The following is a 27,259-nucleotide window of genomic DNA, read 5'->3' as shown; positions in this document are numbered from 1 at the left end:
GGGAGTACAAGGTCTACACTGCAGGACACACGGGAGTGCAAGGTCTACACTGCAGGAGACACGGGAGTGCAAGGTCTACACTGCAGGACACACAGAGGGTCTCGTCTACACCGCAGGAGACACAGAGGGTCAGGTCTACACTGCAGGAGACACAGAGGGTCAGGTCTACACCGCAGGAGACACAGAGGGTCAGGTCTACACTGCAGGAGACACGGGAGTGCAAGGTCTACACTGCAGGAGACACGGGAGTGCAAGGTCTACACTGCAGGAGACACGGGAGTGCAAGGTCTACACTGCAGGAGACACAGAGGGTCAGGTCTACACTGCAGGAGACACAGAGGGTCAGGTCTACTCCGCAGGAGACACGGGAGTGCAAGGTCTACACCGCAGGAGACACGGGAGTGCAAGGTCTACACTGCAGGAGACACAGACGGTCAGGTCTACACCGCAGGAGACACGGGAGTGCAAGGTCTACACTGCAGGAGACACAGAGGGTCAGGTCTACACTGCAGGAGACACGGGAGTGCCAGGTCTACACTGCAGGACACACTGAGTGTCAGGTCTACACTGCAGGAGACACGGGAGTGCAAGGTCTACACTGCAGGAGACACAGAGGGTCAGGTCTACACTGCAGGACACACTGAGTGTCAGGTCTACACTGCAGGAGATACGGGAGTGCAAGGTCTACACTGCAGGACACACAGAGGGTCAGGTCTACACTGCAGGACACACAGAGGGTCAGGTCTACACCGCAGGAGACACAGAGGGTCAGGTCTACACTGCAGGAGACACGGGAGTGCAAGGTCTACACTGCAGGACACACAGAGGGTAAGGTCTACACTGCAGGAGACACGGGAGTGCAAGGTCTACACTGCAGGACACACTGAGTGTCAGGTCTACACTGCAGGAGACACAGAGGGTCAGGTCTACACTGCAGGAGACACGGGAGTGCAAGGTCTACACTGCAGGACACACAGAGGGTCTCGTCTACACCGCAGGAGACACCGAGGGTCAGGTCTACACTGCAGGAGACACCGAGGGTCAGGTCTACACTGCAGGAGACACAGAGGGTCAGGTCTACACTGCAGGACACACAGAGGGTCAGGTCTACACCGCAGGAGACACGGGAGTGCAAGGTCTACACTGCAGGAGACACGGGAGTGCAAGGTCTACACTGCAGGAGACACAGAGGGTCAGGTCTACACTGCAGGAGACACAGAGGGTCAGTTCTACACTGCAGGAGACACAGAGGGTCAGGTCTACACTGCAGGACACACAGAGGGTCAGGTCTACACCGCAGGAGACACGGGAGTGCAAGGTCTACACTGCAGGACACACCGAGGGTCAGGTCTACACTGCAGGAGACACAGAGGGTCAGGTCTACACTGCAGGAGACACGGGAGTGCAAGGTCTACACTGCAGGACACACAGAGGGTCAGGTCTACACTGCAGGAGACACGGGAGTGCAAGGTCTACACTGCAGGACACACAGAGGGTCAGGTCTACACCGCAGGACACACAGAGGGTCAGGTCTACACCGCAGGAGACACGGGAGTGCAAGGTCTACACTGCAGGAGACACAGAGGGTCAGGTCTACACTGCAGGAGACACGGGAGTGACAGGTCTACACTGCAGGACACACCGAGGGTCTGGTCTACACCGCAGGAGACACAGAGGGTCAGGTCTACACTGCAGGAGGCACGGGAGTGCAAGGTCTACACTGCAGGACACACAGAGGGTCAGGTCTACACTGCAGGACACACAGAGGGTCTGGTCTACACTGCAGGAGACACGGGAGTGCAAGGTCTACACTGCAGGACACACAGAGGGTCAGGTCTACACTGCAGGAGACACAGAGGGTCAGGTCTACACCGCAGGACACACAGAGGGTCAGGTCTACACCGCAGGAGACACGGGAGTGCAAGGTCTACACCGCAGGAGACACAGAGGGTCAGGTCTACACTGCAGGACACACAGAGGGTCAGGTCTACACTGCAGGAGAAACAGAGGGTCAGGTCTACACTGCAGGAGACACGGAAGTGCAAGGTCTACACTGCAGGGCACACAGACGGTCAGGTCTACACTGCAGGAGACACAGAGGGTCTGGTCTACACTGCAGGAGACACGGGAGTGCAAGGTCTACACTGCAGGACACACAGAGGGTCAGGTCTACACTGCAGGACACACAGAGGGTCAGGTCTACACTGCAGGAGACACGGGAGTGCAAGGTCTACACTGCAGGAGACACAGAGGGTCAGGTCTACACCGCAGGAGACACGGGAGTGCAAGGTCTACACTGCAGGACACACAGGTGGTCAGGTCTACACTGCAGGACACACAGAGGGTCAGGTCTACACTGCAGGACACACAGAGGGTCAGGTCTACACCGCAGGAGACACGGGAGTGCAAGGTCTACACTGCAGGAGACACGGGAGTGCAAGGTCTACACTGCAAGACACACAGAGGGTCAGGTCTACACCGCAGGAGACACGGGAGTGCAAGGTCTATATTGCAGGAAACACAGAGGGTCAGGTCTACACTGCTGGAGAATCAGAGGGTCAGGTCTACACCGCAGGAGACACGGGAGTGCAAGGTCTACACCGCAGGAGACACGGGAGTGCAAGGTCTACACTGCAGGGGACACGGGAGTGCAAGGTCTACACTGCAGGACACACAGAGGGTCTCGTCTACACCGCAGGAGACACCGAGGGTCAGGTCTACACCGCAGGAGACACCGAGGGTCAGGTCTACACTGCAGGACACACAGAGGGTCAGGTCTACACTGCAGGAGACACCATCAGAGGGGTTCTCAGGAGGAGACCTGGGACAAAGACAGAGGAGGGATGGTTCTGCCTGCCTGGAGGGGATATAGGAGGCTCCTGCGTCTCCTCCAGTGTAGACCTGGCTTTTCTGTTCCAGGGCAGATTCTTGATTCTGGAAAGAAACGTTTTTTGTTTGTTTTGTTTTTGAAGTAAACTGGACCAGTTAGTTGCAGTTAGGAGGAGGCAGGTCTAAGGAAACAAGGTTTGAAATTTCCCTCTGTATGCTATGAATGCCAGTGGTTAATAAAGAAACTGTCTTGGGCCTGCATAGGGAACAGAGGTAAACTAAGCTGAGAGTTGGGAGAAGGCAGGCAGAGTTTAGAGAGAAGCCATGGAGACAGATGCCAGACCTTAGCGGGTATGCCACAGCCATGTGTTGATACGTAGATTAATGGAGATGGGTTAAATTAAGACGTAAGAGTTAGCCAATAAGAAGCTAGAGCTAATGGGCCAAGCAGTGTTTTAAATAATATAGTTTCTGTGTGATTTATTTCAGAGCTAAGCAACTGGGAAACAAATTAACAACCTCTTTGCAACATTTAAATAATTATACTAAAAAGATCAAGAAAAACAGGGAGACCTGGTCCACACAATTGGCATTCAGTTCTCTGAGCACTGGGGACCCCAAGTGCTAGCCTGAGGGACTGAATCAGGTGTTCTTCTGGGCCAGGTCTGCACCTTGTGGAAACCCCAGGACTCTGCAAATGGATGGTTTTCTTCATGCAGAAGCTGAGCAATTGTCCTGCAGTTCTGGACTCTGAGATTGTGAGGAGCACTGTGGTTGAACAAGCTCTGCATGTGAACTGAGAAGAAGGAACTACAGTGTCCTGAGACAAAAGCAGGGGAGCCAAGACATGGTAAGAATCAGGAACAGAAAGGAAGCTTCACCTCTGGGAGGACCCAACTCTAGCAGGGCTTCTGTCCTGAGGACTTGCATCTGTTTTGGTGGTAATAAACGCCTTTACCTTGACGTGACTCTGAAGTTCTGCCCTGATTTAAATATTCCTCCAGGGCCCCCAGTTTACCCAATGCAGGAGTAGCACAACCCACTGCCAACCCACGAGGTTTGCCTACAAGCCTGCACAGGCACCACCCTGTGGACACACGCCACACACCTTTCTGCCCTTAGCTCTCTTTAGGGCCTGCCATTTCTGGAAGTGTCCCCCGGACAGCTCAGGCCTTCACCCACACTCTTCCTAAGTGTACTCCCAATAGAGTTCCCTATACACAGGCAGTTACATTCTTTTTTTTTTATTTTTTTGCATTTTCTTTTTATTTATTTATTTTAAAAAGATAACAAACTCCTTTTTATTTTGCATACCAATCCCAGTTCCCACTACCTCCCCTCCTCCCACTCCACCCTCATCCACTCCTCAGAGAGGGTAAAGCATATTGCTCTGGGGAAGGTCCAAGGCGCTCCATACAATATCTAGCTTGAGCAAGGCATCCATCCAAAGAGAACAGGTTCCCAAAAAGCCAGTACAAGCAGTAGGGATAAATCCTGGTGCCACTGCCTGTGACCCCTCAGTCTGCCCAGCCATGCAGCTGTCACCCACTTTCAGAGGAAGTAGTTTGGAACTATGTTTGCTGTCTCTTGACTCATTAAGCATTTATCAGCTGGAGGAGTTCCTTAATAGAGTTTTTGGGGTAACTTATCATATACTATCTTATCAGGGAGCCATTATGGACCTAATAAGAAACCTGACATTAGAGAAATTCCCAGGAATCCACAAGGATGACCACAGCTAAGACCCTAAGCAATAGAGGAGAGGGTGCCCAAACTGGCCTTGCCATGAACTCAGACTGATGACTATCTTAAATATCACCATAGAACCTTCATCCAGAAATTGATGGAAACAGAGGCAGAGACCCACAGCTGAGCACAAGACTGAGCTCTCAAAGTTCAGTTGAAGAGTGTTAAGAATGAGAACATGAGCAAAGAGGTCAAGACCATGGTGGGGACCCCCACTGACACAGTTTACCTGTGCTAATTGGAGCTCACCAACTCCAGGCAGTCACATTCTTTAATCAACGTTTTTTTTCCAGTAAGAGATCACAATGCACATACCTGACGTACCCAGTAAGACAGAAGTTTGATGCTACCAGTTGGTCACCCGCAGCCTCTGGCTCCCTTCACCAAGGAAACGGAAACATCACAAACACTGAGTTCTCCCTGATTCTAATGGGATTTCATAGGCTATGTGCCACACCCTCCAACAGAAGCCCATGGCAACTGGCCAACACTGGAGCCTTCTAAGAGGCCAGTGGGAGGAGCCTGGAGGTAGGGATATATGCAGGAGATGAGGAACTGCTACAGTTATGGTTTTGCTCAATTATAACTATCTAGTCTCCCACACGTGTGCACATTGATGGATACATATGTATGTTGTATGTTCTACAATGACCTCTTTCCCCCCAACTTCAGAGATCATAATGTATATGACACTGAATCCTAGTAGGGAAACTGTGGTGATATTCTGTTTGTGCTTTAACAAATAAAGCTTGAAAAAAAAACAAAACAAATAAAGCTTGCCTGAAGATCAGAGTGCAGAGCTAGACACACTAGTTAGTCATAGAGGCCAGGCAGTGGTAGTACACACCTTTAATCCCAGCACTAGGGAGGTGGAGTGGGAAGGGATATGGCTGGGCAGAGAGAGGGGTATGTGGTGGGAGGAGACAGGAGCTCAGGATTCAGTCTGAGGTTTCACAGAGACGGCATTCAGTCTGAGTACTTATAGGGACAGGATCACCCCTTTGGTCTGAGGATTCAGTAGAGGTAAGAACTAGTGGCTGGCTGCTCTGCTTCTTTGATCTTTCAGCTTTTACCCCTATATTGACTCCAGGTTTTTATTAAGACCAATAAAATTTGCACAACTGGAAATCAGAGCCTGGTTGAGATCAGGGCTGAGCCTCAGTTCTGCCACATGCATGTAGTCACAAGAACCCAGGCAAGACGCTAGATTTTTCACAACCTGATTATCCTCTGTTGATTGATTGGGTATGGAGGCTGCTTTGTAGAGTTCCTGAAACACTAGAACCAACCTACTACTAGACGTGTACAGGGTACTCAATGGGCCAAAGCGGAGCCCAGTGAGCAGCACACGGAAGCTTACTACCCAAAGAGGCTGTCCTCGTACCTGAGTTGGACACTGTTGTTTCTTAATTGACTGTATAACCTATGGGAGACAGAATCCTCAGTGCTTTATTTTCCCCTAGTCAGAAGCCAGCTGCTGGGCAGATGTGCTCAAAGGCTGGTTCCTGCCTTCAAGAGCAGGCTCTTGAAGCTTCCTTCATCCCAGAATGACTAAACCCTCTGCCGAATACTGAAGCCTGAGCATTGTAAACACTGCTGAGGGACTGGAGGACAGCTCCACAGTGAAAGTGAGCAATGCTCTTGAAAGAACCTGAGTTCCATTTACAGCACCCACAGGCAGCTCCAATGCCTGCGACTCCTTCTCCAGGGAATCTGATGACCTCTTCTGACCTCCAGAGACAAACCCATACACACCTGCTCACACCCAGTCTGCTGTCCTCTTCTGACCTCCACAGACACACCTGTACACACCTGCTCACACCCACACAGAGACACATTCACATAATTTATAAAACCTTAAATGTGACAGATCTCCAAAATGAGCCGTGTTGCTTAATACAGACCATATTTTGGTAGATTAGTGCCAAAAATTGCATGTTGAAATGATAATATTTTGGATACCCGGGCTTAGACAAAGTTAACTTCACCTGTTTCCTGTCTTAATTTGGCTCCTAAGAGCATTTTAATTCCCTCGGTAGCTTGCACACTTACCGTAGACACTGCTGAGCTCTAACGGTGCTATATGGAGCCTTAGGCTCTGTCTCCTGGAAATGTCAGCAACACGGACTTCACCCACCAGTGACAGCTCCCCAGGGTTTTCACAGCCTAGTGCCACTGGCTCTCCCAGGCCTCCTAAAGCGGCATGACCCATGGCCGCCGACACACTGGGCACCTATACTCACAATCAATCCCGTAATACCTGTCAGCTGCCACAGCCCCTCCCACCCTTGGTCAGCTCCCGCTCATAACCTTCCCGACACTCTCCAGGCAGAAGAAATGGCTCCTTCTGTGACGCCCCGTGACACAGTTTGTGCCTTTATAAGAGCCCTAGTGGTGGCCGCTGCCACTCGCTCCCCACTTCTCGCGGATGGCAAATGACCCCCCAGGGTTGTCGGGAAACGCTGAGAGTAGCAGGCACTTAGCAGAAATGTGCAGGTTGGAGAACCAAGGCTGAACTGAGGAAGACGCAGGTAGGAACGAGGACCGCTTTGAGCCCTCACTTCACACTGACCACAACCCCTGGGATCGCCACTTCTACTGCTCTACATGATGGAAGAAGTTCAGATCAGTACAATGAACTTTCCAAGTTTAAAGACTGTGAGGGAACCAGCACAAGGTCAAGTCTGGTGAAAATCCACAATAAACAAGCATGGAACATTTAATGAGCAATAACTAAGACCTGAACTCAGGACAGACTGAAAGCCCTCACCCTCTTTGTTACTCCAGGGGGCCACCAATCACCCACAACTGAGACCAGGAGCTGCTGCTTCCCAGGCATGCCCCCCCCCCCAATAGCACTCTACAACCCTGCAGACAGGAAGCTGAGGCTGGGAGCTGCAGGCCCCGGGTCCCAAACAGGCACAGCTGTGTGTCCAGCCCAGCTCCTTACGGTCCGGGTGCTGCTACATGCAGCTGCTCCAAGATGGCCAGCAGCATCCTCTCCACAAACCTCTGGACCACCTGTCCTGTTCATCGGCTCTACAATCTGAGGCTACAGGAAGAACGTGAGGCCTGCAGGCTGTCTCACTTGCTATGGACAGAGTCCAGCTCAAGGCAGATTTGTGCTGATGTCGAGAGCACCGGGCCAGAAAGCTCTCTGCAAACTCCAGTTTCTAAAGAGACGCCACTTACGTCATTGTGAGCTCTAGAATCCTGCTGGTGCCTAGGCTGCAGAGTTGTGTCAGGTAACAAGCCAGGCTGCATCCTGTCAGAATGAGTACGAAGACCAGGCAGCTCAAACCCCTGTGGGTCGGTGTAGCTTTCTCTGCCCATCACTACACTGACAAGGGCCAACAGCACGGGGACAGCCCAGAATTGGAGTTGTGCCCACCAATCACAGCTTGACCTGGCCTGGAGTCCATGGAAAAGCTGAGGACTATGGCAACTGTATCTGACCACTAAACACATGGAGAGTCCAGGAACCAGGTCCCGGGCAGATGGCTGGCCTGTCCTCAGTGTAGGTCTCATTTCTCAAGTACCAAAGAAGGTAGTTTATGGAGCCGCCTAAGACCTGCAGGGCCTTTTTCTCCTACTGTGTACTGGGATCCCTTCACTCCACCCTTCCACAGAGTAGGGGCAAAGGGCAGGCAGGTTGCTAGGGAGACTGAGAAAGAGACTCCCGCTGAGCTCCTGCGGCTAACCTAAGTGCTTTCCTGGGAACACACACAAGAACAAACAGTGAGGGCCATGCAGGAGCCTGCTCCTCTGTCCCCTACGGCTAACAGGCCAGAGGTATGTGTGTGTGCGCACATGTGTGTGTGGGGGGGGAGGGGAGCATAGGGGATCAGGACTACCCACAGAAGCACACCTCACAGTGAGGGCAGAAGGACCAAGAGAACAAAATCTGACAACACCAGAAACAGTCATGCCTAAAGAGAAGTCCCAGGACACAAGAGAATGTAGGGGCTGCTGAACAGAAGCAGCGTGGGCATCCAGGTTCTCAGTGCCTTGGGCAGGTTACGTGTCTTAGCAACTGGGGTTTGCAAAGTGCTTTCCCTCTCATCCTCACAGCCACGCTGTGTGGCACTTGCAACAAGAAAAGACAGCACACACAGAGCAATCGGGGGCACGGCAGGGTATCAGCCCTAGCCCAGTAGTTCTAGGGATGGCAACCCTGGCCAAACACTAAGCTTCTTAGACCTTCAATTACTTCACTGCAAATCAGAGATAAAAATACCTCTCATTCAAATATTTATTGACTCGGACAATGGCAAGGAGCAAGCTATGAACCACACAGGCAAAAATGTTGCCCTAGGTAGCAGAGTGCTCTTCATTCACAGGGGATGTGAGAAGACAGACACCCAGCCTCCAGGAAGCTGCTAACTTTCTGTCAATGGTGGCAGAGGGATTCTGAAGAAAGTGGGCCTGGACCAGAGCCTGGAAGAAGGTGAGGAACAGCCGGCCAAGATATGGGCGGAAGAGCAGAGTCAGTCCCTCTGGTGGGCATGTCTGGCATACCGTAGCATGACAGAGCGGCCAGCAAGGCTGCAGAGGGCAGGAGATATCATGTGAAAGATCAGAAAGTGGGAACATGCCAAGGGCAGGTGAGGCCCCAGGAGCCATGCGCTAACATTTTCTAAGGACTCTATAGAAAACTCAACAGAGGCAAAGACTGAAGCAAGGGACTCAGGTGAAACTAACAAACCCTTCACACATGGTATGGGGACTTGGTCCAGGACAAGGGCAGATGGGGTCACATGCTGGATGCACTTAGAGAGGCCAACAGATCGGGAGAGTGGCATGAGAGAGAAACAGACCAAAGACTGCTCTGAGCAACAGAGCTCGGTAGGGAAGACACTGGAGGTGTGGGGGATCCAGAGAAATGGGAACCTGGACGTGTGAGTCAACTCTGAGATCCTGACAGACCACATCAAGACCCTGAGTAGGCAGCTGGACAGGACCCAACCTTCGGTTCAAGGAGCTGGTCTGGATTCAGGAGATAATAGGATGGAAATGTGGTCACTGAAAGTTCATGAGTAGCCACAGGCCAAAACAGAGTCTGAGAACCAAGCCCTGCTGCCAACCAATGCTTGGATCTTGGGGAGTTAAAAGGAACTGGTAAGAGATAAAAGAGAATCAGGAAAAAAAATGGGTAAGAGCAGGGTGCTCTGGAAGCCAACTGAAGAAGGGACTTAGGGAAGAGGGAATGCCCACTTGATGTGACCACAGGTGGGTCATCAGAGCCTCTGAGCAGCTGTGGTGGGGGAGGGCAAGCAGGAAGGGGGGGGGGACATGCAGCCCTCCAAAAGCTCTTAGCAGACAATTACTCAGTGAGGACTGACAGAGCCCTGGTTTTTCCATTTGTTGGTCTATAGGTACAAGTGGGTCACTCGGCCTCTCTATGCCCCAGGTCGCTCACAAAGATGGGGTGAGCAGTTACACCTGGGGAGCTAAGTGTGTGAAGACCCACTGCATAGTGAGCACAATGCAAGCGTCTACCCATCAGCTCTCGTCAGGACAGGGAGTACTGACAAGACAACTATACATGAGAAACATATGGAAAGACAACAACCAGCCCAGCAGGCAGGGAGAGGGAGTAGGGGAAGTCACAGAGCACCTGTTCAGGGCATGGAACTGCTGGAGAGCTGTGGTGGCTGCGGCACAGCATCCTAAAACAAGGTGAGGCAGTTGCTACCGTCAGCAAACACTGCTGGATTCTCGGCTCTACCACACCCACTAAGCCACAGCCTCTCCTTTCAGTCTGAGTTATCGCCACGTTTCCCAGACTAGCTTACAACTGCATGCCTCTCCTGCTTGTGAAAAAATAATCTTGGCCCAGAGGTGTCTGAGTATTGAAGGGGAGACCTCACGAGCACAGGCTGGTCTCACAGACACCTCCCATGATCCAGTGAGTGAGCTGAGGTCAAAGCTGAGGCCCCAGAGGAACCCTGAACCAGTGGACAGAAGTTACAGGGGGCTAGCCGGGACTGCTTTGTAGGCAGAGAGCTCTCCATCTCTAGAAGAGGCCAAAGGAGGCAGAAGATGGACTGCAGGCTGCAGAAGAAATTCTACAGTTGGGTCACAGACCCACAACAGCTGCTGTTCTCTCTATTCTGGAGCATTCTCCACCTGATAAACAGGTTTCCCTGAGACAGAGAGGACATCACATGTGTGAAGGTACCCAGGAGGGTGACCAGCTCTTCCACACCCCCATTCCTCAGTGACAAATCCTTATGCAAACCCACAGCACCTCAGCTTCACCCAATATTCAGTTAGACACTTTAAGACAGCAGGTACGCCATGCAAGACCAGCTCATCCCTAGCTAATGACAGCTCAACTGTACAGCAGCTTAGGACTAACGCCAGGTTCCAGGGAGAATTCGTGAAGAGGTGCAGACTAGCCAACCGCATGTATTTAGTTTAAGACAACATTTCTCTAATTTCTCCATCTGATATAGACAGAACAGAGTGGTCATCCCTCTTTAAAGGCCAGGTTTGGATCACAGACAGCCAAAGAATAAAACTTTGTCTGCTCTATTGTCTTCAAATGTCAAGGCGTCATCTGCAACATTAGCCTTGTTTGTATAGTGTCAGACATCACGATGAAGCCATTCGTGGCTCTCACTGACCCCTGACAACATCCTCGGGCCCCCAGCTCTCCCTGGGCACCACGCCCGCATCCCAGAGACAAAAAGCCAATTTAAAGGTTCTAGAATTCTCATCCAACATCTATCCATGGTTAATATTCTTTATATGTCATTTCTCCCAGATCAAAACATGCTCCTCAAGAGGACATGCACATCATCCTGTGGTGCTATCTCACCCATGGCAGATGCACTATGGTGTACCCCAAATAAGAACGCTATAATTTGACTAGAACCTGTCAGCCCATCCCTGCATTTCTAAGGCTAGATCTGGGCATACTCCCCTCCTCTCCTTTCTAGACATGAGCACACCCCTCAGTTCTTACAGGCACAGACTTCATCAACAACCAAAATACCACAATCATCAGTGTCTAGTGAACCTTTAAAATGAAAAATCCATCTCTAAGCTAAAGTATAGTAAGTAAATCACAGATCCCAGCTGATGGCAGATACATCAAAAAGTGAAGGGCTGCCTGAATTTTTCAAAAAAGAATGGAACTTCCTATTCCCAAAACTCTGCATGTGGGCCTTCCTCTCTAAAGAAACTGGGGCTCAATGACCTGCCGGGCTGGACCTGGAGATGAAGACAGAGAACTCACATCACACTTCATTTACTCAACAGACATTCATCATGCACCATTGTGCCGGGGCCCACATGCGCAGATTCACTGTCAAACACCATCCACTGTCTGCCTGGTGCTGATTAACCATGGTGACTGTGATGACTGCCTGCCAGGTCTCAGAAGCAGCCACTACTCACCAGATACAAAGCAACTCCGCACGCGAGACGTCTGATGCTGGTGGTGGACCTGGTCTCGGAACTCCAGTTCTGACTGAGGAAGACGATCATGTGTTGTGTGGGAGGGACAAGCCAGCAGCACAGGTACAGCCAGAGCAGAGAGGCTGAAGTGCTCAGTGGCCCGGAAAGCTGCAGGACTGGATAGATGGGTTCAAAAGACTGTGAAGGACGAGTGGCAACCTCGCGAGGCTTATAATCTGGCTTCACTGTAGCCCCAGACTCCTGAAAAAGTTAAGCTATTTTGCAAAAGGCAGGCAGAGAACTGGGTGCTCTGAATGTTTGCCAAATAGTGTTGTTCCCTGGGATATCAGTGCGTGTTCACAGGGAGTTTCCTAAGAGTGGGTCTTGGGGTGGGAGATGGAAAATGGCCCAATCAGACAAGGACCTTGAGCTTCTAAGGTTCATTTGTCAATAACAAGTTGACAAAAAGATTTAGCCTTAAATAAAGATGCCATCTTTTGGCTGGACTTTAAGCTGACTTTCTAAAGTAGGTATCGAGGTGGGCGGCCTGGGTGCACTGCACAGAATGAAAAGGCTTTCAAGCACAGAAGGTGCTCATCGTAGACTTCCCAGTATTCCAGGTTAGCATGGCCTCTGCCCACGGAGACCTCTGCAGAGTCACTGTCAATAAGGCCATTCCAAGGGCCTAAGTCTATAGTCAGTGGCCGCTGCCGCCACACTCCCCGCTCTGCCTTGCTCTTGATGGGGCTCACCAGCCTCCTACAATACTAAACCTAGAATCTGAACTCTCTACAGCCTAGGTAAGGCAGAGCTGCAGTCCCCATTGACATTCAGTGCCTATCTGACCTGCCCCCTAGTCCCTCAACCCCCAAATGTCAAGATGTCAACAGAGCAAAGGGCCACTCAACCAATAGGCCTATTGACTCCCACTGCCAATGCTACACGGTGCTGATGTGGCTGGGCTTTCAAGGTCCTTCATGTGTGGAGTGTGGATCTGGCCCTGGAACATGGTTCATCCACAGTCAATATGTCTGTACAGAGTGGGAAAACATTGCTACTTCAAGCTTTCCCGTCTGACTGGTGCCAGACTACTCCTCTTGTTAACACTGCTGGAGCCAAAGCACGGACTTCCCCAACCTCTCCTCCCACATCATCACTCCTGGCATAGACCCTCTATCCCTGCCCTTCTCACTCCCTGCCTCCCGATACTGCTCCTATGTCCCCTTCTCTTCTCTGTCCCCATAGCCTTGAATTCAGGCCTGCTCTTTCTTCCTGAAGGTTGTCAAAACAGTTGTGTAACCTGTGTTTTCTCCTAAACTCAATACTCTCTCAGGCCCTAGGTATGAAAACATGCCTAACCCCATCTAAAACCACTGCTCGCACAGGCAGGGTAAAGCGTGCTATACCTGCCCATCCCCCTCACTTCCCCTTACCAACAAAAGCAAACTTCAAAATCACTGTGGCAGCAGATACGGGAGATGTGAACGTCCTTAGCAGAGGGGTACAGATGACTCATCTGAACCTCATGTCTGTCTCAAAGTGTAGTCACTGGAAACTTTTTCAGCATGGAAATATCTCTGTCATAAATAAGTATTACTCGATATGCAGGGTTAAAAGCCAACCTATCAGACTAATAACGAGAAAGTCAAGCGAGCAGTAACTGACCATTAAACATCTAGATTCCCAGCAGCTAGAAACTTACAAATTTAGGATTTTGCTGACACAGCACCACGAGAGTGCTGTTTCCAAGATCCAAGGGAGCCTGAAGTCAGAATGTCCAAGCACAGCTGGGCCCTGGCTAGTAGCATTGCCATTGCAGAAGCCCCCGTCCCCAAACTCTTGCAAGGCACTCGCTGACCAGTGCATCCAGCGGCATGTCACCTTAAGTCAGCAAACTGGAGTCAGGCCTCACAGGGCAGATCAAAGGACCTGGAGAGATGGCTCAACAGGTAAAGGTGCTCTCCACCAAGCCTTGCAGCCTGCCTTTGATCCCCGAGAACCACGCGGTGAAGAGAACTGACCCCTCAAGATGTCCTCTGGTATGCACACATGCCATAGCGCATCTCCACCCCAAACACAAACACACACATGTTCTCTGATGCACACACATGCCATAGCGCATTTCCACCCCAAACACACACATGTTCTCTGGTGTGCACACGTCATAGTGCATTTCCACCCCAAACACAAACACACAATAACACATACTTTTTAAAAAAAAAAAAAAAAAAAAAGAATAGATTAAAAGACACAACATGGGAATCAGACCACTGCCTTTTGGCTGGGGAGGACGTGAGAAAGAAGGCAGCCATATTCCAAAGAGGAATCTGACCCAGAACTCCCTAACATAAATTCCTCAACAATGTTCCTCTAGCTAAAGAAAGAAGCCAAACTCCTTGTTTAACCCTGTCCCCAAGTAAGGTCCTCCATGATCTAGGTCTACCCACCTGCCAGAGCTCATGCCCCACCAGGTGTCCCCAACAGTCCTGGGGACCTCCTACTGTCTGGAGCGGTTGGCAGTTCCCCTTAAGACATACCGTAAAGGTCACATTACTTTCTACTCTGAAGGTAAGGAAGGAGCCCATCTGAGCACCTAGGGTCACTGGGCATAAACTCAACCACAGTGCCTGCAACACCCATAGAACTCTCCTTGTGAGGCAAATCGTGGTCATTTTTGTCATGACTCATCATCAGTCATATTATTTCAAATTTAAGATCACAGGACAGCTGAGTTCCTTAGCAAGCGCACCAAATCACTACCCCCGTTCATTATCTTGACCAGGAAGCCGGTGAGGACGGGGTGTTAGGTAAAGAGCCGTGCTGGCCTGCACAACTATACACCAGAGGAAATTCTAGGTCAGATAAGAACAGCAGATGCTGCAGAAAAGAATGTTTAACAGGAGGGCCAATCTGCCAGCTTGAGTCTCCTTCCTCCTCTGCAGGACGTTGGTCTTGCTCTTTTCTACCACCAGCCTAGATGTAGTCATGAGTCCCTGAGTGACGTTGCTACTAAACATTCTTACGCCAAGAATATTTGAGGAAGAGAGTCCCTCGGGAGGGAAGGAGGGGTTAAAATGTTTTTTCAGTATGTATCGGCTGTGAACTTATCAAGATCCCAAATGAAACGATGATTTACCTCTGAGGTCTAGGAATTGAAGTTCTGGGGTTCTTGGGAACAAACCACCCCCACCCTGTTCCATGTCCTATATCACCACAGCCATCCCACTTAGGCTTCTGAAAGCCTGACAGGTATCTTCCTGCACTTGGAAGATCAGCGTCATTGCAATCTTCAGTGCACACAGTCCCCACAAGCCTACAGGCTCCATCCAAGGGCAGGAAGAAGGACAATGGCTGTACTGTCAAAGATAACTCTCAGCTCAGAGGGAGGATCAGGACAGAGGCAGAGAGTGCCAGGCAGCTAGCTGACAACAGGAAGCTGGTCTGGACATGGGAAGGAGTAGATGAGGATGAGATTAACTTGGAGAAAAGCACTGAGGCCTTCAGGATTTGAAGGAGAAAAGGTGACGATGCCCAGATGACTCTCCACATCTTGGCTTGAGAAGAAAAGCAAGTGAACCACTCTCCACCTGCATGAGACGGAGGGAGAGCAGAGATCTGGGAAGAGCTAAAACATGGTCAGATGGAGCTCGAGGTGCCCCTGCCATACCCACGTTTGCCAACTGTTGAACAAGAAACAGAAACGACGGGACAGCACAAAGGAATTGTGGGAATGACGGGCACCTGAGGGGCTCTCTGTGCTGACTGCTTTCTGTCATCTTCTCTCACTGAGTGTCCCTGCCACTGTGCCAGCTCAGGATGCAGTGCAACCAACGAGACCAAGTTCAACTAGGAGGTGCACAGGCTGCCTGTCACAGCCTCAGCATCACAGGTACCCAAGCTTTAAGGTTAAGGAAACAAAAACCCTTAGGTATATAACGACAAGAAGAATGGAGAGAAAGAATTTGGTTTATATGGAATTTTTTTGCAGCCATAAAGGCAAAATTATGTCATTTGCAAGAAAATGGATACCGCCAGAAATAGTCATATTAAGCAAATTAAGTCAGTCTCAGAAAGACAAATTTCAGTTTTCTCTTTTTGTGCTCCCTAGATTTCATGGAGATATTAAGATGATGTATATATGTATATTTGACATGAAGTAAAACTGTCCAGGGAAAGAAAGGGACTAATGGGTGAAAGGGGAGAGTAGAGACATGGGGGAGGTTAATACTCAAAGTATAATACTTGTCCTCCATGTGACAGTTCAATATATAATGGAAATACACAATGAAATCTTTTTTTTAAATTTGCTTTATGCTACGACTAAAAGTGCACAGCCCAATAATAAATTCTTCAGTTACAGCATCACGGAGCTCTGCTGATCTCTCCCCTCAGGTATTCCTAGGAACAGAGCGCTGGTATTGGTCACGGACCCTGCAACTCATACCTGGAGAATATGGGCCTGTTTAGAGGACTCCCGTTCAGTCCCAGGGCAACTGGTATCAAACACAGAGGAAAGCCTTCCAACTGAAGAGATCGGAAAGGTCAGCCTATTTCAGGAAACAATGGTTCATTGGAATTGCATCCTGCTCTCAAGCGAATTTGCCTCCTTCTGGACTACAACCTGGCCTAGCACTGTGGCATCTGTTTTCCAACTTCCTCATCAAAGGACACATCAAATGTCAGTTGACAATCTGCTTTCTAATTAAAAGTTGATTCTTTTCTTTTTTTAGAAATTGCATTTAACTAAACAACTCCACATGGCAATTCAGTGTGCAGCGCCACCTTGATTGACAGGAGCATTTGCAATTATTTTAGAAATGAAAAAGAAAACATCATCAGATGCAGCAGAATCAAGTTGATAGGACACTGACTTCAGCTGATTTATGAAGTATGACCATGCAGCATTCATATGAAACAACTATACTCCCAGCATTTAAATGAGCCCCAAGTGGGAGAGGGCACTTTCAAGGCTGACTGGAAGGTATCAGGAGGAAGCTACCAGCTATAGAGGAAAGCTGGCGATAGAGAAACAGCAGGGTCAACCGGACAGCAAAATCCCCTGAAAGCAACTTGAGGCTGGGGAGGGTGGGACTACAGGTTTCTTTACACAAGACTGCCATGGTTTCCAAAGAGAAGACCACGATGCTACAAGGAAGGGAGCAAACAGACTACATCCACACTGGCTCGTGCCCTTGGAACAAGCTCTGAACTTGTGAGCTGGTTTGCTGACTTGGAATGAAAGGCTACCATATGCCTGCCTGTCTCCCAAGACTGCCGAAAGAAGGGAGCTGGATGCTGGGTGTAGGATGACCAGCAAGTGGGGAGGCACTTTAGACCCAAGAGACTGAGTGGCTATGGTCACCAAGGAACAGCTGGGACTTGTCACCCAAGGACAGCAACCAAGAAAGTGATGGGACTGTCAGCAGCTTCTCTGGAATAATTGCAGGTACATAAACAGTTTGAGGAAAGGAACCAGCTACTCTAAAGTGAAATGTTTTGGTAAGACGGCAGCTCGGTGAAACTGTTCACTAAGCAGACCAAAGGCTCACATGTGCCAGGCACAATTACAGTGAGATTAAAACATCACATCAGGCCACCTCTTGTACAACCCCAACCCTGTGCAGACATTGGAGGAAGGCCTCTGATGAGCAAGAAGAAAGCAAGCCAGGAAGAGAGGAGGCATGTCTGCCATCTTCCTAAGGATGAGTAGTTTTTACCTTTTCTTCAAACTCAGGAGCTGTTGTTTCTGTGACGCCAGTCAGTTGACTTCCAATCAGGGTGACCTGAGTGATTCCTGTTGAGAAATCAGACACAAAGGAGTAAGAGATGTGTTGAGATCGACTATCTGTCCTGACTCCCACCCATGCTGAGAAGACAGACACAAGCTCGCTCCTCCAACTGCCAGGTGAAGGACAGTTAACCGCCCTACCCGAGAGACGGCCCAAGCTGGTGCACCTCCTACGAGCACCCCCAGCAGACTGCTGAGTTTGTTCCCAGCATTCCCGGGAGTCCTAGCAATCTTCTGCCAACTTAAACTGGTGAGAGCATCCCTACTTCCTGCAGCCAGCAGCCACTATTGTGAAACAAGACCTGGGTTGACTAGATGTAGAGAGTAAAGAAATAGTGGCTTCTTGATTTTTTTTTATTTTTTAAATTTCATTCCACATTCCAGCCACAGTTCTCCCCCCTCACCCTTCTTCCTCCCCCCCTCCCCAGTGGCTTCTAAAATAAAGACTTGGGGGAAAAAAAGAGGAGGAACGGCATGGGTCTCACACCACTGGACCAAAAGTATTCAAGGAAAAAGATGTAGGGACCCAGAGTACAGAGCTAAAAAATAAATCCTAAAATCCAGAGTCACAAGACATTAGGATGGAGGCCCCAGACTGCAGGGGAAAGTGGCATAGTCAGGGCAGGATCTGTAAAACACCGAAGACTTCCTCCCTGGACACAGAGCAGGGAGCTGCAAAACTAAACCAATTGGTTTTCTGTTTGAGTATCCACACCACAAGTGAAAACAGAAACCTGGAGACACCCTGCCGCTAACATGTGCTCCCTCCACAAACACTCATTCTCACTGTGACCTCAGAAACTCCCAGAAAGCTTTTGGTCTTTGAAATGAACAGAAAAGGACTTGGAGACACAGAAGAACAGGACATCATTTCAAAACAGATGGCCACTGGTTCCTTTGCAAACCCACTCCCAGCCTTAGCTGCAGACAATTTCAGGAGACCCGAGAGTGTCTACACTTTCATATCTCCATGTCGGCAGGGGCTCACCATACTCTGACTGAGAAACTGAGAAGCTGAAGCCACAGACTCCATTTTCCAAAGTCTACAGTAGGGAACTGATCTGAGACAGAACAAAACTAGACCATTGAGAATATCCATACACATGGTAGACCTTTGTGTGAGGTAAAAAACAAAAGGAGCTCTTGCCAACAAAAGGAAAATATTAGATGTAGTGAGCTGTGGGCTGCATTCCCGCCGCCCTGCTTTCGGCCTCCTGACTAGCTTATACCCTGAAATAACAACACACAAACTGTATTCTATTAAATACTGCCTGGCCCATTATTTTCAGTCTCTTACTCACATCTTGACTAACCCATATCGAATAATGTATGTAACACCACAAAGGGTGTCTTACCGGGAAAGATTCAGCACATCTGACCTGGTGGCTGGCTTCATCGCATCTGGCATCTCTCTGAGGAGAGGCACAGCGGTCTGTCTAACTTAGGAGAGGCGTAGCATCTGACTGAGCCATCTACCTCACTTCCTTCTTCCTGTTCTGTCTACTCCACCCACCTAAGGGCTGGCCAATCAAATGGGCCAGGCAGTTTCTTTATTAGCCAATGGGAATCCTCCATCATTTCCCCTTTTTCTGTTTAAAAAAAGAAAGGCTTTAACTTTAACATAGTAAAATTACATATAACAAAACAGTTATCAAGTAAGAATTACAGTTACAATATTTATATCTACTTTATCTTTTATCATAACAAAGGAAAACAACTATAACTATCTATTCTTCAACTCCATCAGAGACTCCAGAAGGACACAATATTACCTAGGTGAACAAGAAGTAAGCTACTTCCAAAACTCTAGAAATGACAGAGACATCTCACTGCCTGGACAGTCACCCAAAGTTCTTTTGTACTGTTGGGGCATCCATCTTCAGCCTACAGGCCCATAGCTTCCAGCAGACATTTCCATGATCAGGAAATTTCAAAGGTAGTTCAGTCACTATCTGCTGTGTCCTTCAGAATGTCTCGCAGACTCTTTCTTGAATTAGGAACCCCAAAGAATCATCTCACATTTAGGCAAGTTCAGCAGTCCTCTCTCGTTGGGTTCTTTGTGTCCAGTTTCTGCAACAGTCCAGGCAAGAGCAGTTTCTTGCCCAAATGGCTAACAAACTCCATAAGGAGCCTCTTTGATGCCCATCTTCCTCTTGAAGTAGCTTGGTGATGCCAGGAGCAGACATGTCTCATTGTCATGAACAGTCCTAACTTATTAAAACATTTAAAATGCAATATTCTGTAGTCTTTGAAAGATATGAAGAATGCCTTTTTAACTTAAATATATCTCTATATATCTAGAAAATCTAACTAACATGACTATAAGCTTTACTATTATCAATGATTATCCATTAGCAACCTATATTTCCTAATTATACATTATATTCTTAAAATGAACTACACAATCACAATACCTTAATCAAGATTAGAAATACATATACATATAACAAAATTGACCTTAAAATCCATACCAATGCAAATTATTCATATCTATATCATATCCCCCTTTAAATGTAAAAGAACATTTATAAACAATATTTGGGAATATGGACGTAGTTATTTCTCTCCAAACTGCTTCCTGCTGAATGGGGACGCTGTTAATCAAATCTTTCATGGTGTAACCTGTGTGCCAGGTTCATCTCAGTCATCAGTTGGGTGAAGTAATTTTCTGAAGTTGTTCACAGCAACCTTTCAGGAGGGCGTGGTCTATCATACCATATCGGGATAGAAGCAATCCAACGGGTCTCATTTTCTGTAAAAATAAAAGAAGAATCTCTTTTCCAAAGTATCATATCCTTAGATCCAAATTCTAAAGTCAAGGTATTTTCAAGATATCTTTCTTGGATTAGTTCAGCAGCATTTGTAAACAAATATCTTTTAGCAGCTGTTGCTCCTTCCTCAGCATTCAAACAATTCAAAAAGAGCGTAATAGTATACAGTATCAAGGTTCTCTGTGTATTTTCCATCTTTGTGCGGCTTTATTTTAACCTCTATTTCGTTTATTTTTACTTTTATTTTTTGAGACAGGTTCTCTGTATATCTTTGTCCTGGAATAACTCTGTAGACCAGGCTGTCCTTGAACTCATAGGGATCCTTCAGCCTCTGCCTTCCCCAGTGCAGGGATTAAAGGTATAAGCTACAACACCTAGAACTCACAGAGATCTGTCAGTCTCTGCCTCCCAGGCATTGGGATTAAAGGTGTGTGCTGCCACAACAAACTACTTCCTTTTTTTTTCTTTCTTTTACTTTTAAGAACTTTAACCTTTAGTCTGCATATATTTTTAACACAGTGTAAACCACTTAGACATTTTCTTCGACTTTGAATTTTTCTTTTACTGTATATCTCTCTTTCTGACTACATGAGTCTTTACTTTACCAAACAATATCAGTAGGACTAAAGCTGTGACTTTGGCGGCTAGATCCAGCCCATTCCCTAGCTTTCCAGCCTCATGGCAGAGGTACCACAACTCTTTGGCGGTTCAAGGTCCCTGTCAGCAAGCAAGCTGCAACAGTGTTAAACAACAATCAAAAGCTCCATAGTCAGGACCGCCTGCTTGAAAGAGTCAGAGTTTGCCCTGGCAGGATGGCCCAGAAAGCTGGCATTTTAAAACAGCACAGCTTTTTTCCTGCTACGGCTGAAAACCGAAAAGCATGCAGTTAATTTTCATCAACAGCATTTAAGTGTTTTGTAGCCGAACCTCTTAAAGGAGCTGCAATGTTTTGCAGCTGAAGCTGAGTCAGGAAGCCTCTCTTAGATGAGAGTGCTTGCTTGCCAGATCCAAAAAATAGAGCTTTACTCTATTCTTTCCCAAGCTTTCTCAAGCTTTCTGTGGATTCGGTTATCCACGTGGGCGCCATTCTGTAGTGAGCTGTGGGCTGCATTCCCGCCGCCCTGCTTTCGGCCTCCTGACTAGCTTATACCCTGAAATAACAACACACAAACTGTATTCTATTAAATACTGCCTGGCCCATTATTTTCAGCCTCTTACTCACATCTTGACTAACCCATATCGAATAATGTATGTAACACCACAAAGGGTGTCTTACCGGGAAAGATTCAGCACATCTGACCTGGTGGCTGGCTTCATCGCATCTGGCATCTCTCTGAGGAGAGGCACAGCGGTCTGTCTAACTTAGGAGAGGCGTAGCATCTGACTGAGCCATCTACCTCACTTCCTTCTTCCTGTTCTGTCTACTCCACCCACCTAAGGGCTGGCCAATCAAATGGGCCAGGCAGTTTCTTTATTAGCCAATGGGAATCCTCCATCAATTAGATAAGTAAATGTGGTGGGTTCATAAATAAAATTTTATTAAGCCTTTAAAACAAAAAACCACTTTATGCAGAATTTTTAATAAAAATAACTGCAATTCTTAAGTGAGCAAGGCACTCCCCTAAGCATATATTGTATATGTTCTCTCTCTCTCTCTCTCTCTCTCACACACACACACACACACACACCACCACCACCACCAACAACAACAACAACAATAACAACAACAACAACGGTTCTACCAACTCAGGAATGCGGTATTTTTTTTCAACCTCACAATCAGAAAATGAGTGGCCGAGAATCACGATTCTCGCTCACGGTCATCTGGCTTGTAGGAGGGGGCTCCGGGATCTGGACCCATACAGTACAGCCTCAGAGCCCCTCTGAAGCACTGCAGACTGACAAGAGCCCTGTCCAGAAAGCTGTGACTATAACCTTGCATGGACAACCCTCTGCAGATATCAACAACCTTGAGTTGAAGCCAGGATGGACTGGAGGCCAACAGAGGCTGCAGAGCGAGTGTAACCCAGGCTGAGAAACTTAGTGACAGCCTACTCAAAACTGGAGAAACTTTTTTTGGAATTTTTGTTTGTTCGTTTTAAAAAGCAGTCTGGGACACAGCTCAGAAACAGAGTACTTGCCTAAGGTGCTGGGTGTGGACTCATCCCAGTACTGCAAAACAAAACAAAACAAAGCAATAATCTGAACAAGACCTGACTGCCACAGCTGACAGAAGCAGAGAGCAAAGAATAAGCCCCCTATTGCCAGTTGAGGGGTCAGTCCTGCCTGCACCTTGATTTGGGACTCTGGTCTCTTGCCACTCAAGGCAACACGCGCAATTTACAGCCACTCCATACATAGGAAGTCATTGCAGCAGGTACAAGAAACCCACGCAAACACCTATACTGTGCTGCAGCCAACGCAGGAGAGAACACTCGTGCCTTAAACAATAAAAACAAATCAAAATTTATATACAATGATCTTAATTATGCATACAAAATACACACAAATATAACAAAATGTTTTTAGTGGTTGTCCCTGAATAGAAACATGTTCAGCATTATGCTTTTTTTATATTTTTCCAATTTCTATAATTAGCGTGAATTATTTTCACAAAGAGAAAGGTTTTTTAATTAGCAATTCATGGTATTTCTGCAAATCTAATTCAAACACAAAGACTAAAAAATCAAGAGGTCCAAAACTCCCTGATAATCATCTTAATTCAGTCTCAAGCCACCACCTGAAGAAAACCACCAACTGAGGCCCACCACACTATTAGGGAACCCCCCCCCCAACCCTCACTTTCTCAAAACCTAATTCTTCAGGCTGTGGTGGGAGCGAAAGCCAACGGCTCTTCAGTCTTTGGGAGCCAAAGGCAGCAGAGAATGGCATGCTTACCTCCATCTCTCCAGACTTGAGCCGGGTCAGCCCAAAGTCTGCGGTCATGTGACAAGAACGGAGAGTACCAGTGAAGGTAAATGTTTAATTTCTCTGCAGGTAACGTTCCAGAAGGAGAAACAGCACCCTAGTCTCCTCGCCCCGTCCTGACTCCGGGGCCACTTGTCATAAGGCTCCTGTGCAGTCCCAGGCTCACTACACCTGTGCTTTGATCAGACAGACTCCAGGGCGTACTAGCATTCCCCCAATGTGTGGACAGTACTGGACCAAAACAGACAGCAGGATGTGTCTTTCTGATCTGCATTTTCTCACAAGAAGGTGGAAACAGAGTAGCTGGTTCCCTTTAGGCTGGGGCCAGACCAGGTTCAGAGAATGCACCTTCTATGCTATCTGATTTCAGACCACGTTGGGGGGAGGCGGCACAGAGCAGGAAGGGAGACACTGAGGAGAGCAGAGGATGCGGTAGGAGAGCATCCTCCAGTCCAGGTTTCCCTAAGTACATTTCTGAACTGTTTGATTAGCTAGTCAATGGATACATGGGTACATCAGCTATAATGTCTCACATGCCAAAAAGGGAAACTCAACATGCTGCTGTGGAGGCTGACTCAGTATCTGGATCACAAGGATACGGGTAGCAGTAGCCAAAGAAGGACCTATGGGCAAAGGAGAGCACTACAGGGCAGCTGGGAACAAGTGATCTAGTATGGTATACCTCTTAGGAAGCGCCACCTGCAATGTCAGTGACTAGCCAACGCGTGTTGGTGTCTCCCACCCAGCCCTCCACTTTGCACAGCACCAGCACCTAGTGGTGTCTACACCTACGGGGTCACACAAGAACAAACACAGGCAACTTTACCATCTGCTATGACAGAAAGGCTGGGACTGAGTGACTGCTCCCAGGACTGGAGTTCACAACTACCTGACCCCAGCTCTAAGGCATCCAGTGTCCTCTTCTGGCCCACATGCTCAGACACACATAAGTGAAAATAAAATATATCCTTTTAAAAAGGGAAAGGCCAGAGTACACCATTATTAGGAGGAAGACATGGTACTTTCTCATACAGCCCAGGCCCACTTGCCTGGGGATGGTGCTGCTCACAGCAGGCTGGACCTTCCCACATCAATAGAGACCATCTCCCCCCACCACAGAAATGCCCACAGGGCAATCAGACAGGAGTAGAGGTAATCCCCAACTGAGGCTCTCCCTTTCCAGGTGTGTCCAGTTGTCAACCAAGATGAACCTCACAGAACAAATGACCACCAGGTGACCCTGAAACAGGACAAACGCAGAGCCTTGAGACAACAGAAAATTCCAGCCATGTAAACAATGCCACTCTTATTACTGATGTCCTGTTCTGGAAATAGTTATTTTCATTAGGAATGTGGAGCTGGGCTGGAGCGACACTTTGGTGCACAAAACACTTGCCACACAAGCACAGGAACAGGAATTCCCATCCCAAAGCCCACATAAAGTTTGGGAGCCACTTGGCCACCTGTGAGCCCAGTACTTAAAAAGGAAAGGCTCCAGGACAAGCTAGCCAGCTAAATTACCTGGAATTGGGGCGCTCCAGGCTCAGCAAGAGACTCTGCCTAAGGAGAAAGAGTACAGAGTCATCAAGGAAGAATACCAAGCACCAACTTCAACCTCCACATTAGCACATTCACACACACATGCACGCACACAAACACACACATGACCATGTACACAGAGGCGTGCAAACGTGGTTACACATCATGCAAACGTTACACACACAAAGAATGTCTAGATACGATGAAACCTGATTATCATTGTTATATCTAACTTAATATTTTTAAGTCATTTCAGATTCTACTATATAAAAATTTCCAGACATGGTCTGTCTACATGAAAGGTATTCAGATGGCTTTGCTGGGGAAAGGCCTTGAAAACACAAGGACACAACTTGGACCCCAGAACTCAAGTACAAAGCTGGGCACATTGGCAATATGAGCAGCATACATACGCAGATTCCTGGGAGTGTGTGGGCCAGCCAGCCTCACCTACACAGCCAAGTTCTAGGCAACGACAAATGTCTCAGAAGGAAGGCAAAAGGTACCTGAAGACCAAAAGTCAAGGTCATCCTCAGACTTGTGCTGTAGGCACTGTGAATACACAGCCCTCTCCCATATATATTCACACACACACACACACACACTCACACTCACACACAAACACACATTCTCCCTCACACACACTCACATTCTCTCATACAGAAACACACACCCTATTCAAGAAAACCTCACTAATTTTAGGACTTAGAAGAGTCCTAAAGCCAAGCACTAGTCTGGTGTTGTAGGGGTCAGAAAATGGAGAAATGGAGGTTACTACTTTGGTGGGCACTAGGAACTGATCTTCCAAGAGTCCAGAGAGGGAGATTTGTGCTAATTACCACAACTGCCACTGCAAGCTGGTCTCTGAGCCAGGCAAACAAAAGCACTCTGTACACCACACACAAACGATCTAAGGACAAATACGATGGGAAGTCACACTGCAGGGCCCCAAAGACCCATTACTACATCCTAAAAAATGAAACACAAATTTCTACAAAAGAGCAGAAATGGAGAGATATTAAAATTTAATGGTAGAAGAAGAAAGAAGAAAAGCCAGGCCTTACAGAGCAGACTTGTATCCAAATAAAATCCTGCAAAGTGAAGGAAATCATGGCAACAAATGCAGGGCTTTAAATCTCTGAAGATGTCAAAATCAAGATGCATTTCAGGCAAGTCTGGAAAATAAAATTACAGGGGCCAGCAAAGAACAATAAATTGAACAGCAAAGAGGAAAAAGAAAGCGCACAGCTGCAATCCCAACTCTCAAGAGGCCTAGCAGTGGGGCAGCTGAGAACTAGGCTACCCTGGGCTACAGACAGATGATAGGTGGGTGGGTGTATCAGTATGTACACAGTCGGACAGACAGACAGACAGGAAGATAAGGCGGTGAGGAGAGGACACTGGTTTCTGCTGCCAGAGCTCGAGTGTGGGCTACAGCCAATCTCCACACACTGCACCCCGCTGCTGGAGAAAGGAGGGGGAGCAGAGAGAGGACATTATCAGAGCGAAGGAAAGCAAGCCCTGCAGAGTCAGGTCCGCTGACCTCCTGAGCAAGCATATCCCTGGAAAACATCTGCTTACTCCAGACTGGACCGAGCGCTGCAAATTCACTCGATCAACTTACACAGCGATCTGCTGAAACACAAAAGCTCCTGATGGAAAGCAACGGCCAAGTGTTCAAGCTCATGGGGCCTCAGTTTCCTCTTCTGCATCCTGGAAAAGATGGTGGGCAGAGATACCACAGAAGGGTGGCACTGTGAGCCTGGGTCTGGGGCAGAGCAGGTGCTCCACAAGCAAGATCATCAGAGAGTATCTGATATTATCAGAGCAGCTCTACTTCAGAGCCAAAGCAGAATCAAGGGTTTTCCGGTCAATACCTGCTGGGGGCTCCTGAGGCCAGCTGTCAGAGTCTGAAAATTCACTCACATCTTAGATGTGGAGAAGGAATTTGAGTGGGTTTGGCCAGGATCACACATGTCTAGCTGAAGAGATCTGGCCTTGACCAAGGCCTGGGTCTATGTGACCTCTCTGGTGACAGGCAGCCCGCATCACAGAGGTACTCTGCCCAGCAGGAAACCCAAGACAGGAAAGGTTAAAGAAACAGCTGGCTAATCCCATGGACCGTTCATACCCTGTTCCCTCCCCTGGGTCAGGATCACCTAGAGATCAGCTGCCAGTTATTGCCAGCCCTGCCTTATGGAACACAAGAATGTTCCACTGTTAACTTATGGTGTGTGTGTGTGTGTGTGTGTGT

General features: G+C 48.3%; 1 protein-coding gene across 6 annotated transcripts in view; it reads right to left on the bottom strand.

The window, feature by feature from the left end:
• Smco4 (single-pass membrane protein with coiled-coil domains 4) overlaps positions 1-27,259 on the bottom strand; it is a 58,981-nt gene that overhangs the window by 6,564 nt on the left and 25,158 nt on the right. For 3 of the 6 annotated variants that reach the window (XM_038321504.1, XM_038321506.1, XM_038321507.1), the window contains exon 2: positions 17,697-17,773. The gene's annotated coding sequence lies outside the window, so the exon portion shown is untranslated. Of the gene's footprint in view, positions 1-11,979; positions 12,053-17,696; positions 17,774-24,987; positions 25,027-26,629; positions 26,719-27,259 lie in introns of those variants that run through there. The other 3 variants (XM_038321503.1, XM_038321505.1, XM_038321508.1) reach the window with 3 other exon arrangements.

The sequence above is a fragment of the Arvicola amphibius genome, chromosome 3 (assembly GCF_903992535.2).
Source record: "Arvicola amphibius chromosome 3, mArvAmp1.2, whole genome shotgun sequence".
NCBI lineage: Eukaryota > Metazoa > Chordata > Mammalia > Rodentia > Cricetidae > Arvicola > Arvicola amphibius.
This window is presented reverse-complemented; position numbering and strand designations above follow the sequence as displayed.